The 17,653-nt window shown below is 48.7% G+C and overlaps 1 protein-coding gene across 1 annotated transcript in view; it reads left to right on the forward strand.

The window, feature by feature from the left end:
* The window catches only part of LOC144783266 (uncharacterized), a 131,600-nt gene that overhangs the window by 12,742 nt on the left and 101,205 nt on the right, over nt 1-17,653 (forward strand). The gene's annotated exons all lie outside the window — the stretch shown is intronic.

Genomic DNA, 17,653 nt, shown 5'->3' on the forward strand with positions numbered 1-17,653 from the left:
TTCTTCCGTATCCAGCCCTACCTAACTGTAACTTTTTTATTTAACGGAAAAGGCTCGTTTCTCTGACTTGAGGTCAGTTGATCTCCACATCATTATAAGTTGCCAATAGGTCTTTCCTTTGCGAGAGATCTTGGCCTTGACAATGTAAGTAGAGACAAGCATTTGCAAGGCAATAGGTCTCGCATTACTGAAAGCATGAGCTACTGCCCAACATTAATAAAATATCTTAGTTGATGATCAGTTTTGCTGCAGAGTTGGGAGTGCACTCTGTGATGCTTGTTTTGGAAGCTAGTTACGTAGCTGCCAAGGTTTCAGATGGCTATGTGTGACATTTTCATAATTTTAGGATAATTTTGAGTGATATTTCAACGACTATGAGTGCCACTTTCTTGCGAGCAAAAAATCAAGCAATGAAGACTAGGGAAACGTATAAATATCAGAAATTAGACCTATTTGAGCAATGAGAAACTAAGAAGATTTTAAAACTGCTGCAAACAATCTTAAAACTGCTGCAAACGCCTGCGTGGGTGACTCATAAGTATAATGAAACTATACAAATGTCACACATAAGCTTGGCTGCTAAGATGGGCGAACATCACTTCACATGACTTAGCATTGAAGGCCTTGCCCATTCTCCTGTTCTTGACACCGAGTCTTCTTTACTTACATATTTCATAAAAGTAATAGGAAGTATGTGTTTCATTCTATTGCTATTTGATTGCTTCTCTTGTACAATGCTGAGCATATAATAAACTTGTGAATTTTGGATGGTACAATGTATTGACAAGGATAAAAAGGAGGAAAAATGCTAATTAGGCAAAAATAAAAGATAAGGAGCATGGTGAAACAAGGAGAATAAAATAAATCACTTTTAAAGTGGTGTTTGTTGTACATGACGAGGTCACTTGGAGTGAGGTGAACAACAGAGTCAGCAAGGCTGCCACTGCAGGGGCAACCTTATTCATAAGCGAATGCTGTAAGCAGGAATGTAAGGCCTGTGAAGTAACTACTAATACCAGCCCAGAGGTCACCATTAGAAAACAATAAAAAGCGGACATCTAGAAAGCAGGTCACATGGCTCTGCTAAGAATTAAGAGCAAATAGAGCAAGGACTAGTGTTTAGACTGTAGAGTCTCAGGGCTATAAAAAAGGATGTGAGAGGCCCTAACACAGAGCTCGGCTGCCTCGGGTCAATATCATAAATTAATTAATCAGCTGACTAGCGGACTCTGGCCGCCGCAGTCAGTAGTGTCATGGAAGCATGATTTCTGATTTCTAGGCAAGCTTCAGGAGAGGCTGTGAGACACATTCAGCGATCACAGGCAGACAGTATTATTTTAAAATGTCACACCAGTAAAGTGAGCAGCCACAGTGCGATGGTCAGGCGCACCGAAGCTACACAGTGTAGTTGTTTGCACGAGTTTAATGAAAAAAGAGATGAGCATGTACTCTGCTATCGCAAATGCACTGTTTTTCATTTTAAAACAGACTTACGGGATATATAGTTTGCTGTTGGATTCAGAACAAGCTTCCACGGCTCACCCTTTATCTTCTCTCCCACGCAGTCAAGACAGTCCATCTAGGTGCCTGCTCTCTGATCTCTCTGGAGAGTCCACTGTCTGAATAAAACAGATATCGACTTTTCCAGTTGGATCATGACCTTGCGCTGGTTAAGGTTAATGCGAGACAATATCTTCCCAACCGGTTTCTTTCTTGATTGCATTCGTCCTTAACGCGGACCGCAGAAACCAGCAAGCGCGAAGCTGTGCCTTCCTCAATACTTCCGCTTCCTGTCAGCAGGAAGTGACGTCCCCTACGGCGAAATTAGCAACAACGTGACACTACTTTGAATTATGACTTTAGGCTGCCATTCAGCCACGCTAAGGGGAATCTCATCTCATCCATGTTACATCTTGCATTGTAATTCAGTTGTTACTTTCTGTGTGAGACTGCCCGCACTACCTTAGCTCCCAGTGCCAGAGCTGGCGCCAATACCTACGGGAACACAGCTTGCGCGGTGCACCCGCCACAGGCGGTACGCTGCCTCTGCATTGGGCTATCAGTGAAAGCTGAGTCGACACAACACAGATTTATATGCGTCACAATGCATTTCAGTGCAGTAATGCGGGTTACCACACTGAAATGCGTTAGTCTCATGTCCGATGCGTGATACTTGGCAGACTGTATTTACAATCTTTGCCAATCAAGTCATATCAATAGCTCCGAAAAGCACAGTCAAGCTAAATTAAGACCATTATTTGTACATTACCAAGGTCAACTTGACTGCTTATGTTCTCTGTCATTCCAGAGTACTTTAACTTGTATTTTTTTACGCTTTTTTCAGTGAAATATATTTGTCTTAAACATGTAATAAACGGGGGGCGTGGCCAAGGCGGCGATCATGGCGGACGCACTCTAAAGAGCTCCGTCCCGCCGGCACAAGATCCTACTAACTATCCTGCATTGCCCTAACCCACTACCGCCCTGATGAGATGCCTGGCCGCTAACAGCGCGGAGAATGATCCGGTGGGGTCTTGAGAGCACTAGCGGCGTCCACGCCGAGGATCCGGGTCCCGCGGCGGACGGGCCTGCGCCGCCTGAGAAAGCCGGGACCTTGCGCCAGCTCGCGCCCGGCCGGAAGTGAGCCGACGCGGAGTGCAGCGAGGCGGAAGTCGCCGGGCCCCACATCTGGAGGCGGTCGGACCCGGAGCTGCACTGAGATCCGCCGGCGGTTGCTGCGGAGGATTCCGCCATCTTCCCGCGGCCGACCTACCATCGGGGGCCGGGTAAGCTGCCGACTCTGGCAGGAGACACTGCGGGGAGGGGGTGATATCCTCGACTGGGCCAGCTCTCACTCGGCGGCCTAGTCGGACCGCGGGAGCCTGGCGGCCCAGGAGTGGTGGGGGCTCGTTATCATTGCCGCTGTAGCCATCACCGCTCGAGCCCCCCCCCACCCGGTGGAGGCTCGTGGGACCTGCTGACAGGGAGCTTCTGCATGGAAATCGTCGGACGCGGCTGGCCGATTGGCGGGGTGCGCAGTTGCCTGGGTGCTGGCGCCTCTGCCCCCTAATACCTGGGATACTGAACGCTATATCCTGCGCGCTGGCGCTATTCCTGGGGCCGGTGGGCGCTACAGTGTCACCACCCTACTGAGAGGCTCGTCTGTTCTTCAGTGAGGCCGACAGAGACCGAGTGACTGTGTCCGGGGGCCCACGCCCGGGGTGAGGAAGAGGTGCACCCGACGCCCACGCGGCCGGCTTGGACTGCGTTCATGTGCCAGGGGCTCACCATGACGAGGGGAGGCAATAGCGGCAACACTGCAAAATAAGGCCCTATCGACAAATTCACGGGGCCGAGCGGCGGAGCCGGGGCCGCGGGAGGCTCGCAGGGACCAGGCTCTGACAACGCGGCCCTTATGGCTGCTATTACGCAGTCCAGAGACATGCTTGACGCAAAAATTGGGGCCGTAGGGGCCGATGTCACTCTGCTCCGACAGGATCTACGCAACGCGGTGACCCGCATTACTGAAACCGAGTCTAGAATCACCGAGGTTGAAGATGAGGTGGTAATCCTTAAAAAGAAGGTGTCTACCATGGAGGGCTTGCAGAAGGGCCTCCCGCTCAGGGTCGAGGACGCAGAAGGTCGGGCCCGGAGGAACAACCTTCGCTTTGTAGGATTTCCGGAGGATAGTGAGAAGGGCGACATGGCGGACTTCCTGACCCGTTGGTTGGAGGGGTGGCTCCCCCCGGAATCCCTGTCGCGCTGCTTTGTGGTTGAGAGGGCACACCGAGCGCTACTCCCGAAGCCACCTCTGGGTGCCCGTCCTCGGCATGTGATCGCCAAACTGCTCAATTATCATGACCGGGATGTTATACTGCGACAGGCGCGAGCGAAGGAGCCCCTGATGTTTGACAACCACAAGATCCTCATCTTTCCTGATTATACTAAGCTTGTGCAGCAACAAAGACAATCCTTCATTGCGGCAAAGGCGCGCTTGCGAGAACTGAAAATACAGTATGCCCTGCTTTACCCGGCGCGCCTCCGGGTGGTCTTCCAATCTCGGACACAATTCTTTAATTCACCAGAGGAGGTCTTCGCTTGGACGGACGAAACAGTCCGCATTAGGGTGCATACTCCTCCGGGCAGAGACTCTGACTCTTCCTCTACAGGCGGACCCCCGAGGGCTCCCCGGAGGTCACGCAGCAGAAGCAACTGGCGCTCGCGCTCCCAGAAGAATCAACCTTCCCGCAATGGAGAAGCTGGGGCGGCTGAAGAGGCGGAAAAACCGACATCGGCGTCTTGAGGCCCCGAGCTCAACCGCACATCCGGGCCTGGAGGCTCTGCTACTTTCTCGATGGAACATGGCTGCATTGGACGAGAAAATATTGCTTGTGAATTCCCATTTCACTGTGTGCTCCATGCAGCATGTGTACATGGGGGTGGTGGGTTGGGGAATGCCTGTGAGAGGGCGGACGTACCCACGGAGCTGTTAGTTGGGTAAGGGGTAGGTAAGTTTAGAGTGGGTAGTTGGTGGGGATCCATTGGGGTAGTAGGTACCTGGCCCCCCCGTTGGGGGTTGGTGATACCCTATTCCGCGACAGGTACTTCCATGTTGGTGAGGTATGGGGTGGGGGGGTGGTCGGGTAGTTGTGGGTTGAGGTGGTGGAGTTGGAGGGATGGGGGTGCTGCGGCGGGAAGGTTGGGGGCAGGGGGGCGGGAGGGGAAGTTGGGGAAACTGAGGTAACTTGTTCAGTCACAGTGTCTATTCGTGTCCGCTCAACAACCTATGTGTGCGTGCGGTCTATGGAACCCGGGGCCTTGCTGTACTTGCCCCCTGATGGCGGGTGATACCCATGACATTGACTCCCCGCTGGCGTCCTTGCGAGTTGTGAGCTGGAATGTAAGGGGTATGCTTGACAAAATCAAGAGAGGTGCGGTCTTGCGGCTGGGAAAGAGAGAAAGGGCGGATGTGCTACTCCTGCAGGAGACGCACCTCCTGGGGTCCAAGACTCTGAGCTTACAGCGCTATGGGTATCAGCAGGTATATCATGCTGGCTTTGTGCGAGGGTCGCGGGGGGTTGCGTCCTTGTCCATCGTAGACTGTCTTATTCTCACGAAGCACAATGGGTATACAGCCATGGTAGATATGTATTCATTAACGGAAAGGTGGGGAACAAGACTATGGTCTTTGGGAGTGTGTATGCCCCGCCTCCACTGCAGGGAGCCCTTGTAGAGAAACTGTTTGATGTGTGGGCTGAAATCCCGACTGCATTGGCGATAGTGGGTGGTGACTGGAATGACGTGATGGATGGGAGTATGGATCGCCATAGACCGGGAGGGGGCCGCCTAGCCGATACCCTAACTAGACTGAACGGCATGGTGCAGGGGATGGGCTGGATTGATGCATGGAGGTATCAACATGCGCATAGCCGCGAATACACCTATGTTTCCGCAGTCCATGGGTCGTTCTCAAGACTCGATTACTTATTCGTCCCTCAGAGCTGGATTGGGCGGGTGGCCTCCACTTCCATTCTCCCCCGCGGTTTGTCCGATCACTCCCCGGTCCTGATGGACCTCCACCTAGACAGGAGACGACAGCCTTTCAGATGGCGCCTCTCCACCTGGCACTTGCAGCAAGTAGACTATCAGTCGCATATGAGGACCGCAATAGCCCATTATTGGGATGAAAATGACAGGCCGGAAACGAATGCGGTGACCCTTTGGGAAGCCTTAAAACCTGTGCTTCGGGGGGTGGACATTGCCTGGTGTGCCGCAGCCCGAGTGGCCCGTCGGGAGGCTATCACTGACGCAGCAGATAGGGTCCGAGACCTGGAGGAGAAGTGTACGATTGGGAATGATGCCGCTGCTGTGGGACAGCTGCTCCTGCAGCAACAGTCATACACCTCCTTGTTGATGGACGAGGCTCGCCAACTCTGGTTAGCTACACAAAGTAGGATCTATCAGTGGGGGGACAAATCCAGCACCATGCTCTATAGGCTCTGCCAGGCTACGTCCAGGCGCACTCCCTACCAGGCCTCTGTGATGAGGCGGGTGAAGCGGTGACGGCCCGTCTGCTATTGCGGCTAGTTTCGCGCGCTATTACGAGGCTCAGTATACTCCTCGGGAATCTATCTCGGGGGGGGCGTGGACAAATTCCTGGCAGATCTCCCACCACGGGCGCTGTCGGATGAGGGGCGAACCAAGCTCGACCTACCCCTATCGGCCGAGGAGCTGGGCACGGCGCTGGGAGAACTGAACGCCGGCAAGGCCCCCGGGCCCAATGGCTTTCCCTGCGAGTTCATGAAGACGTTTCATCTCCAGCTGGGAACATACTATAGGCGAGCGTTAGAAGCGGCCAAGGATAGTGGTCGCCTTCCGGCAGATTGGCGACACGCTGAAATTGTTGTGTTCTGTAAACCTGGAAGTTCTCCTAAACAGCATGAGTCTTATAGGCCGATCTCGCTCCTGAATGTGGAGGCGAAACTCCTGGCAAAGGCCGTGGCTAATCGTTTGCTCCCATCCTTAGCAGACCTGGTCCACCCGGACCAGGCCGGATTCATGCCCGGCAGGGCGACACGCCACAATATCAGGCGTGCCCAGGTAGTGGTGGAGGCGGCTCGAGCGGCCGGGTTTCCGGCGGCGCTTCTACTAGCAGACATCGACAGGGCGTTTGACTCCCTGAGTTGGGTCTACCTACGTGCCCTCTTGTCTCGCCTGAACCTGGGGCCCCGGTTTCTTTCATACGTACAACTGCTGTATACGGACTTGACGGCGTCCGTGAGAGTGGCAGGAGCGGTGTCCAGCCCGTTCCCTATAGGCCGGGGCACACGCCAGGGCTGCCCCTTCTCGCCCTACCTATTCGCCCTGGCGATGGAACCGCTTGCGGCCTGGGTGCGTGTAGACGCGCAACTGAGAGGCGTGGAATGGGTGGCGGGACCGTTGGACAGAATAGCACTTTACGCCGACGACGTCCTGTTATTTCTTACAGACTTAAATAGGTCCGGGCCGAGAGTCCTGGAAATTATGCGTGTCTTTGGTGAGGTGTCGGGCCTCTGCCTGAACCCGCGGAAGTCTACGCTGTGGACGCTGGGAGACTGCGTCAGTCTGGGGCCCTGGGCGGAGGGGTTGCAGAGGGCTACTGGAGGAATGAAGTACCTGGGGATATTCCTGACGGACATCCCGGGGGTCTCATGGGCTCGTAATGTACTGCCTGTGTGGGATCGTGTACGTTCGGACATGATGACGTGGTCCAGAATGCCCTTGAATATCTACGACCGCTCAGCCATATTTAAGATGGTGGCTCTCCCGCGCCTACTGTACCAATTGCAGAATCATCCATACCCTATTCCACTGGTATGGTTTCGCCGAGTGAACTCGGCGCTAAGCCAGTTCCTTTGGGCGGGTGGGGTAGCGAGAGTGGCACTTCGCACCTGTTTTCTTTCCACTTACTGCGGGGGGCTGGCCACATCGGACATCCAGTCCTATTATCAGGCGTCCCACCTCTTGATACTAAACGAATGGTGGTATGGGGATCGGAGCGATCCGGCCTATGCCCTCGAGCGGTTTTTGATGGACCCAGACACGCTACACACCATCTTGTATTCAGCGGCGACACGGAAGAAGCTTCCGGAGGACACACAGGTGGTCTTTCGGGTGTGGCGCAGCGCGCTGCACCGCATGGGTTGGTGGAACAAACTGACAGGGGAGACTCCCCTCTGGCACAATGGGCGGCTGCCGGCGTTGGCATCCCTGAGGGGCTTTAGTGGCTGGGACGCGATAGGCATATCGGCCCTGGGTCATGTAATGAAAGGCACGGTTCTTAAGACGTTCCAAGCCCTGCGAGAAGAATATGATATGCCCCCAACACAGTTTTTTCGATATCTGCAGCTCCGACACGCCCTGTCTCCCTTCCTGGTCGGTCTAGACTCCCTGCCCGAATTCAGCCCGCTGGAGGCTAAGGTCTTCATGGGTGAGTTAGGCACGAAGAAAATTTCCAGCATATATCAAACGTTAATCACGCATTGCTCCTCTTCTCTAGACACTCTGCGATCTGCTTGGGAGAGGGACATAGGAGACCTGGAGGAAGAGGACTGGAGGGAAGCCCTGGAGGCCCCGAGGGGGGCAGCGATAGCGGTTCGCCTGCGCTTTATCCAGTTCAAATATTTGCACAGGGCCTATTATACTAGAGAGAGATTGTGGAGGGCGGGCCTGATAGCCTCCCCTGATTGCTTGCGGTGTGGCAGTGCGATTGGAACCTTCGTACATACGGTGTGGGAATGTGTTACACTGGCGAGATTCTGGACGGGTGTCTGGGACTGTCTGTCTGAAGTGTTGGGGTGGGACCTTCCCCGCTCCCCGCAATTGGGCCTCTTGCATGTTATGGAACAAGTGGGGGGTAACATCTATAAACGACACTTACTACTTTTAGGCCTTACAGTGGCCAAACGTGATATCGCCCGAGCCTGGAAAGACCCAAGGGCTCCCTTGCTAGGGGTATGGAAAAGGGGATTGGACTTCTGTATGGGGCTGGAGCGTCCAGTGTTTGTTGCCAGGGGCTGCCCCCAAAAGCATTTTAAAATCTGGAAGAGATGGGCGGAATATAGGGGGTTGTGGCTGGAACCGCCGACAAGTCAGGATGGTGATGATGGACACTCGCTTATGGACCTGGGGTGAACGGACTCACGCACGAACTTTGTTACTGCATTGTATTAACTATTGGACTACGCTGACACTGTGAGGGGTTAGGGGTGGGATCCGGGCGGGAGACTCTTGGGATGGGGGTTTGGGGGAAAGGGAGTTTAGGGATGGGTGTACCTATTGAATATTGCTTGCATTGCTTGATGATGATGATTACTGTTTGCCCACTATCTCTCTGGTGCGCAGGGAGTGGTGCCGTTTTTGAAATGCTTCAACACCCAAAATAAAACTAATAAAACTTGTTTTGAAAAAAAAAATTTAATAAACGCAGCGAAGCTCACTAAAAGTGAAGGTCAGAACATCATGTTCGGCCTCAGATCTCACAACTTTTCAGTTAAATTATTAACTAATTACTAAAAAGTATATGAACTAGCATTGTCAATAGTAACTGATGCTTGAGTGCAAAAGAAGCGATTAATGCGGGTCTTTTATTTATTTATTCAGAGGTTTTTTATAGCGCTGGCTGGACCCAGAGGTATCAGAGCGCTTTACATGGTTAAGAAGGTGGCCACGGTATAAAAACAATCAGTTAACAGCATGTAGAACCAATATGTCAACAAATTAGAAACAGCTAGAGTTAATGTGAGAATGCACTACTTCCTTTAAATGATCTGTTCATTTTACATGCTCCTTTTTTAGGGCTCGCCTGCTGTGCACATGTGCACAGCTGGAAGCTCTATAGGGGCTTATCCAGTGTTTAACCACCACTGGCGATTCCTTTGAGTGCATGTGCTTTTTAGGTCATTGCGCAAGCGCAAGCCCTAAAAAGCGCGTGCACAATGCCACCAGCCGCCTGCCTGCCTGCCTCGCATTACCACATCAAAGGCAGCCCTCCCAGCGCATTTGTCACCACCTAATTATTCACGGCCGCCAGGCCGTACTTTCAGTTTCACGGCCGGAGGCCGTGTCTCCTTTTAAAACCTGTTTAACTTGTTTTGCTTGTTGTTATTCCAGCCAGCGTGTCACGGTGCCTCCTGTGTTTCCTTGTCCCCGATGCCTTTCCCTCTGTGCGCTTGTGTCCATTAATCCTATGCTTCCGGAAGCATCTGCCTATTTGTAATTGTGCCCTACACCTTAAAGCAGTCGCCGTCCTTCGTCCCTCCGCTGCTTGGGTCCCATGATCTCAGGTCGCCTTTCCTCTTTGTCCTTTTGTTTCCTTCTGCCTATGCGGACTGGCTCCCCTGCCCCACCCTCTGCTCCGATTGTTCCTATGCTGCTTCGCACCTGTGGACCCCACTTTACTTCCTGGTCTTTATAGCGCCTACTCTCCATGCTCCATGACCGCCATTCTCTGTTCCCCTCTGCTATGCTCCCTGGCTCATGTTTTTTTTTCTACTTATGTGCCTTATTCTTCTGGTCCGTGTACCCTTTGGACCCCCTGACGCTTTTACCCAAGTAGCACTACGTCACTTTTTGTCAAAATTATCCATATTCTGTTTGCTTTTGAAGCCCTATAGCGCCTGGTCCTTGCCCCAAACCATTTTTCCCGCCGTGTGTCGCACTGTGCGCCCCCGAGGATGTCTGCACAGTGGCCGTCCTGGAGTGCCACTCTCTGCACACAGTGGCCTCATTAGCGCCTCGGAACTGGAGCCCCTCGTAGGGTTCGTTAGCAGCTCTGGTGCCCGTGCACACGGGCCCGGTAATTAGAGTGCCCCCGCCCCCGGGATTTCAACTGCACAGTGCACGGCTAATTGTATTCTGCCTGCAGCCACGCAGGCCTATTATAGATGCACAGCTCCCGCGAAGCCTGTATTTAGGGGAAACATGTTTGGTACATCAGGCTCCAAGTCTGGAAATGTGAGCATCCTTTATTTTGAGATATGGCCACAGCGTAGTGCAGAGCAGATGTGGCCATCGTCACTGCAAAGGTACACCAGTGCCCCCATTGGAAGGTTGCTCACATTTCGTTAACATGTGTTTACAGTGAATTGTGAAACTCATTGGAAGCTATGGCACACATCTCCCGCGCTGATCCGGCATCACATACCAGAGAAGGCCTTGCAGTGATCTGTGCGAACTCCATGAGTAGAACATGCTTCATTTAATTACACTGCGGTTTTGGCCGAATATGTGATGCAATGTGAGGCCCGGCACTAGCAGAAACGGCAGGCTGGTCACCCATGCCACAGCCCTTAAAGGGCAATCTCAGAAGCGGGCCTAGAAATGTATGAGGCAGGACAAATAGAATGATAGCAATGAAACTGCTGTAACTTTCAAGGAAGTGACATCATCTTTTGGCAATGTTCCATGAAACATCGCAAGGAATGTAGAACATTCTGGCTTAGTGTATTTTTCCACCAACTAATCTCACACACACACAAATACACATGCTCTCTCTCCCCTCATTTTGGGATTTAAACAAAGAAATAGTTTGGCCTGTTTTTTTGCAGTTTTATGTAAAGCAAATTCGACCCGAAGGTATTCGAGCGCTTCACACAAGCACCAGTTACATGACACAAGGACACATCCTTTTGTTTGAGGCTCGGGCAGTTTAGTGATTTGCCCACAATCAGATGATGATGAGCCGACGCCGAAACTCGAACAGGGTCTCCCAGTTCCAAATTCGGTAGATCTGGCCTTTAACCAATGCTCACATCCTTGCCCCTTGTTCCCTTAATTGTCACAGAACTGTTTGTACGACTTTAAATAGTTTCACTCTCGATTTGCTTTTTATTTGTGTATTTGGAAACGAGATTTGCTCATAGGTTACTCCGGATAATGTGGCTTTTTCTAAGAATGTATTTTCATCTTTCTACAGAACTATCAATTGAGGAATTTGAGCGTGTGAAAGAGTGTAATTAACTCTGCCACACACACACATAACCAAACACACACACACAACCACAAACACACAACCCCACACACACAACCCCCCCACACACAAACCCGCATGCACACACACACACCCACACACAACGTCCCCATACACACAACCCCCCACACACAACCCCCCACACACACACAACCCCAGACACACACAATCCCACACAACTCCACTCACACACACAACCCCCCCACACACACAACCCCACACACACACAACTCCACACACAACCCCCCCCACACACACACCCCCACACACACAACCCCACCAAACACACAAACCCCCACATGCACAACCCCACACACACACAACCACACACACAGACACAACCCCACACACAACCCCCCCACACACAACCCCATACACAACCCCCCCACACACACAACACCCCCACACACACAAACCCCCCAAACACAACCCCACACACAAACCCCCCCACACACACAACCCCAGACACACACACAACCCCACACAACTCTACACACACACACACACAACCCCACACACAACCCCACACACAACCCCCCACACACACAACGCCCCAAACACACACCCCCACACACACAACACCACACACACACACACCCCCCACACATACAACCACACACACACAAACCACACAACCACAAGCACACACACAAGCAAGCACACAACCACACTCAACCACACACACAACCCCACAACCACACACAAAACCCCACAACCACACACACAACCCCAAACACTACACACACACAACCCCAAACACACCACACACACAACCACACACACAACCACACACACAACCACACACAACCACAACCACACACACATCTATCTATCTATCTATCTATCTATCTATCTATCTATCTATCTATCTATCTATCTATCGCCCTCACTCTATCTATCGCCCTCACTCTATCTTATCTATCCATCTACCTATCTATCTATCGCCCTCACCCTATCTATCGTCCTCACTCTATCTGTCTATCTATCTGTCTATCTATCTATCTCCCTCATTTTATCTTTCTATCTGTCTATCTATCTATCTATCTATCTATCTATCTATCTATCTATCTATCTATCTATCTCTCTATCTACCGCCCTCACTCTATCTGTCTATCGCCCTCACTCTATCTAACTATTGCACTCACTCTATCTATCTATCTATCTATCTGTCTATCACCCTCTATCTATCTATCTATCTGTCTATCGCCCTCTATCTATCTATCTATCTATCTATCTATCTATCTATCTATCTATCTATCTATCTATCTATCTATCTATCTATCTATCTAACTATCTATCTATCTATCTATCTATCTATCTATCTATCTATCTATCTATCGCCCTCACTCTATCTAGCTAGCTATCACCCTCACTCTATCTATCTATCTATCCATCTATCTATCTATCTATCACCCTAACTCTATCTATCGTTCTCACTCTATCTGTCTATCTATCGCCCTCACTCTATCTAGCTAGCTATCACCCTCACTCTATCTATCTATCTATCCATCTATCTATCTATCTATCACCCTAACTCTATCTATCGTTCTCACTCTATCTGTCTATCTATCGCCCTCACTCTATCTATCGCCCTCGCTCTATCTATCTATCGATTTATCTATCGCTATCTATCTATCTATCTATCTATCGCCCTCACTCTATCTATCTATTTATCTATCACCCTCACTCTATCTATCTATTTATCTATCACCCTCACTCTATCTATCTATCGCCCTCACTCTCTATCTATGTATCTATAGCCCTCACTATCTATCTATCGCCCTTACTCTATCTCTCTATCTATCTATCGCCCTCACTCTATCTCTCTATCTATCTATCGCCCTCACTCTAGCTATCTATTGCCCTCACTCTATCTATCGCTCTTACTCTATCTCACTAGCTATCTATCTATCGCCCTCACTCTATTTATCTATCTATCTATCGCCCTCACTCTATCTATCGCCCTCACTCTATCGCCCTCACTCACTCTATCTGTCTATCTATCGCACTCACTCTATCTATCGCCATCACTCTATCTATCGATCGCCCTCACTCTATTTATCTGTATATCTATCTATCGCCCTCACTCTATCTATCGCATCACCACAGAATCACTCAGCACCACCACAGCATCACTCAGGGGCACCACAACATCACTATGCGTTACCTCAGCATCACTCGTTGCCACCACAACATCACTCAGCGCCACCGCAGCATCAATCTGTGCAACCATTCAACAACAACTAGTTCAAATATGTTCTCTCAATGTTTCAAGCTTTATTACAAATGTCACAAAAAGATGTTAATATTTCACTTCTGTTCTTGGATTTTCGTCACAGTAAAATACACTGAACATAATCTTCACAAAAGTTATTTACAAAAGTTTAAGCTATTGCCATTATATATTACAATAACTTTTATTTAAGAATAAAATAAAATAAAAGCCATTGTTATTTGTAATATCATTACATCTAAGTCACGTAAATACAACACATATTGCATTACAAATGCTATAGGTGTCACATTTGCGAAAGTTATAACTATTGGCATTGTACATGACAAAGCTATTAATTTTGCTATTTTCAAAACCAACACATAAATAAAAAATGTGTCATTTACAATACCAATAGCTCAAACTTTACTAATGCGAGACCTATTGCATTGCAAATGCTTGTTTAAATTAGAAACAGCATGAGTATACATAAATCAAATGCACAGGTAGGAAGAGTGGGTGCTATATACACAAGTAAAACAGGGAAGTGAAAGATCAAATTTCAAGTGGAGGTATGGGAAGGGGATAGGCATGGTAGGGCAGGAAGGGATTGGAGGTTAGATGTGAGACAGGGGAGGAAGGAAGCGGATGGGGGAAATTAGGTCAGAGGGGGTGTAGTGGGAGGGGGATAGGGTGAGAGAAGTGGGAAAGGGGGAAATGGTGTGAAGGAAGAGGGGGTCAGAGATGGGGAAGGGAAAGGGCGAGTTCAGGGCACTAGTTTGGATCTCCAATATTTATTGAGGAGGTGCATTTTGAGGTCTTTTTTGAAGCTGGAGTAGGAAGGGTTACATCGTAGGTCTTTTGGGAGGGCATTCCAGGTGTTTGGGGCATTTACGGAAAAGGAGCGTGTCTGAGTGGATTTCCTTTTTTTGCAGGGGAGGGACTAGGAGAGAGAGTTGGTGCTTCTCAAGGGTCATGTGCAGCCTGCTTTGCAGATTTTGTTGGCCAGGTATGGTGGTGTATTTTGATGGAGGACTTTGTGTGTGATGCAAGCAGTTTTGTAGGTTGATCTGTCTTCAATGGGGAGCCAATCAAGGGTTTTGAGGGCAGGGGAGATGTGGTTGAAGCGCTTGAAGCCGGTGATGAGCCTTGCTGCAAGGTTGAGCACAGATTTGAGCAGAGCAAGGTGGACCTTGGGGATTCCGGTGATAATGGCGTTGCCGTAGTCAATGCGTGAAAGGACAAGAGATTGGACAACTGATTTAAAGTCATCAGTAGGGATGAAGGGCTTAATTTTCTTTAAATGACAGAGAGTGGAGAGGGCTCCTTTAGCCGAGTTTTTGATGTGCACATTGAGAGTTAGGCTATTATCAATGGAGATACCCAGGAATTTTCTATTCACGTAGAAACTTCACAAATCAAGTACTTCAAATAATACATTTCACGAATATGTCTACATGCCAACGGAAAGAGGCAATGTTCGTGGAGAAACAAGCTGGCAGGTGATTTTTTTAAAGACAAGACGCCACTTTGTTTCGCACAACAGAAGAAACTGGTTGATTGACCAAATGTAGGTACTGATGGAGCAAGGACTCGTATAAAAGAGACTTGCTCCGATGCAATCCTCTCATATAAACCCGTAACGTTGTATTAATAATGTATTGTGTAACTAATCTGCACCACATTACATATATTTTTAGCTAGACGAAGCTTGCATATGTGTTTTACTAACTAGTAACCCGAGTGGAACTCAAAATGGCTACTAACACGGGAAACTGTATTGCGCATGCGTCAACTGCATCTACCCAGAAGGACATCTTTACACCTGGAAATTTCTCCTTCTGCGCAAATGCATCTAAAATGGCCGCTTGGAAGCTCACATGCTAAGCATCTGCTTTGCTGAAACTAAATTAGGCTATTTACTAAATGGTAATGCGGGAAGAGACTTTGGGCCAGATGTAGGTAATCCCAGATTACCGATTCTTAAATACCGAATCATACAGATTCGGTATTTAAGAACTGGCAATCGGGATGTAGGTAATTTTACCGACGAATCGGTATGATTCGGTAATTACCGAATCGGTATTTACCGATTCGGTAATTGCCATTCATTCTTATGGGCCTGGAGGCCCATAGGAATGAATGTTAATTACCGAATCGGTAAATACCGATTCGGTAATTGGGGGAAACATTGAAGGGTTGCAGGTGTCACTTTGACACCCTGTTGCACCCCTCAATTGTGCATGGGTGTACATGTTGCAGACATACATGCCCTTAGGGCATGTATGTATGTCTGCAACATGGCACTGTTTAAAAAGCAAAAGAAAGTTTTTTTAAAGGGTTTTCATTATTTACCACCAACTTCTAGCTGGTGGTAAATAAATTCTTAAACCCCTGTAGCACTAATTACAGTGCTACCTACATGTCAAAATACAGATTCGGTAATTTTACCGATTCGGTATTTTACAGATTCGGTAAAATTACCGAATCTGTATTTTAACATGCCCCTACATCCCAAACTCCAAATACCGGTCGGTAACGGCCGAAATCGGCCGTTACCAACCGGTATTTGCCTTCCTACATCTGGCCCTTTATAAGTAAATGGGATTAGAGAAGAGATAGGTGGTATACAGTGAAATCCTTTTATTTTGACCTCTCTATTAGTTCGTATTTGGGCCTCTGAACAATGCTAAAGTCTACACTACACGTGATTCCTCACGCAGGCGCAGTGATGCCAAGCCAGACGCCATGATGTCACATCTTGAAACCCACCCAAGGCCGTCCTAGCTACATGTCCTGGGAACCTGCTGGACATCTGCAAACTCAATAGACAACTGTAATATGTATACATTGTTGTTGATAACAATGTGAATACGGGTGGGAAATAAAGCTTGGGGAAACAAATTTATGGGCGGGAATATAAAACAATGAACTAAAGAACATTATTAAAACTTAGCATAGTGTGATGATCATCCCCCTTAGCTTGTCCAATCAGAAGTAGGAGTTTCATAAAGTTGAAACATTTAGGGGTGGTACATGCCATTAGAAAGGTATTATTGAGGTAGTTTAGAACAGTGAAGTTAGTCGCAGCAAGACTAGAACGTTGAGAGACTGGGGTGCTGTCGAATATTGGAGAAGCAGACTTAGAATTTTGAGCCAAATAATTAGAAGAAGATCGCGGAAGAATCGAGGAGGTAATCTATTAGAAGAAGATTGCGGAAGAATCGAGGAGGAAGTTAGTGTGAGAGAGGGGTGCGACGCAGGCGTTGAATCCAGAAGAGGTCATCTATCCTGTCCTGAATCCTGTCCTGAAGTTTTTGTCACCTGATCTATTCCAGGGGACCCATTAATTTCTTGGCCAGAGGGGGCTGATTTCCACACAATCCTAAGTAAATATATTTCTGTGTAGTGTATCAATATGCTGCTCTCTATATCCTCTTTTTCCTGAGGTACTGTTATTGTGATAATCTCATTTAAAATAGATAACTAAATATTGGGTAAACTGATCTTACTTCCTCGGAGAGATGGAGTTCGTACTGTAATTCATTTGGCTTATATGATTTTAACTAGATAAACCATTTAAACTTTTTCCAGAGTCTGTGGGTATTGAAAAAAAATTAGAATATAAAATAAACTTATGTAATTTCACCATCAACTAGTTCCAACTAGCAGGTCCATTGACCAGAGGAAAGAACTTTTTGATCAGTGAAAAGATTAGTTAATGAAACAGGTAACTGATCTTATTAAAACATTTATAAAAATTGACCCCCAGCGGTGATAACCAGCCTATGTGAGTGAGTGTGTGTTTATGGGCCCAGGAGAACATATGGTGAATGAGTCCTGAGGTTGGTAACCTGCTGGATCAGTACATTACCCAACACTAAAACCTAGACCGTGTTTGCCAACTTTGGAACAAATTTTTGAAATGCAGT

The sequence above is a fragment of the Lissotriton helveticus genome, chromosome 9 (genome assembly GCF_964261635.1).
Source record: "Lissotriton helveticus chromosome 9, aLisHel1.1, whole genome shotgun sequence".
NCBI classification, from domain to species: Eukaryota; Metazoa; Chordata; class Amphibia; order Caudata; family Salamandridae; genus Lissotriton; species Lissotriton helveticus.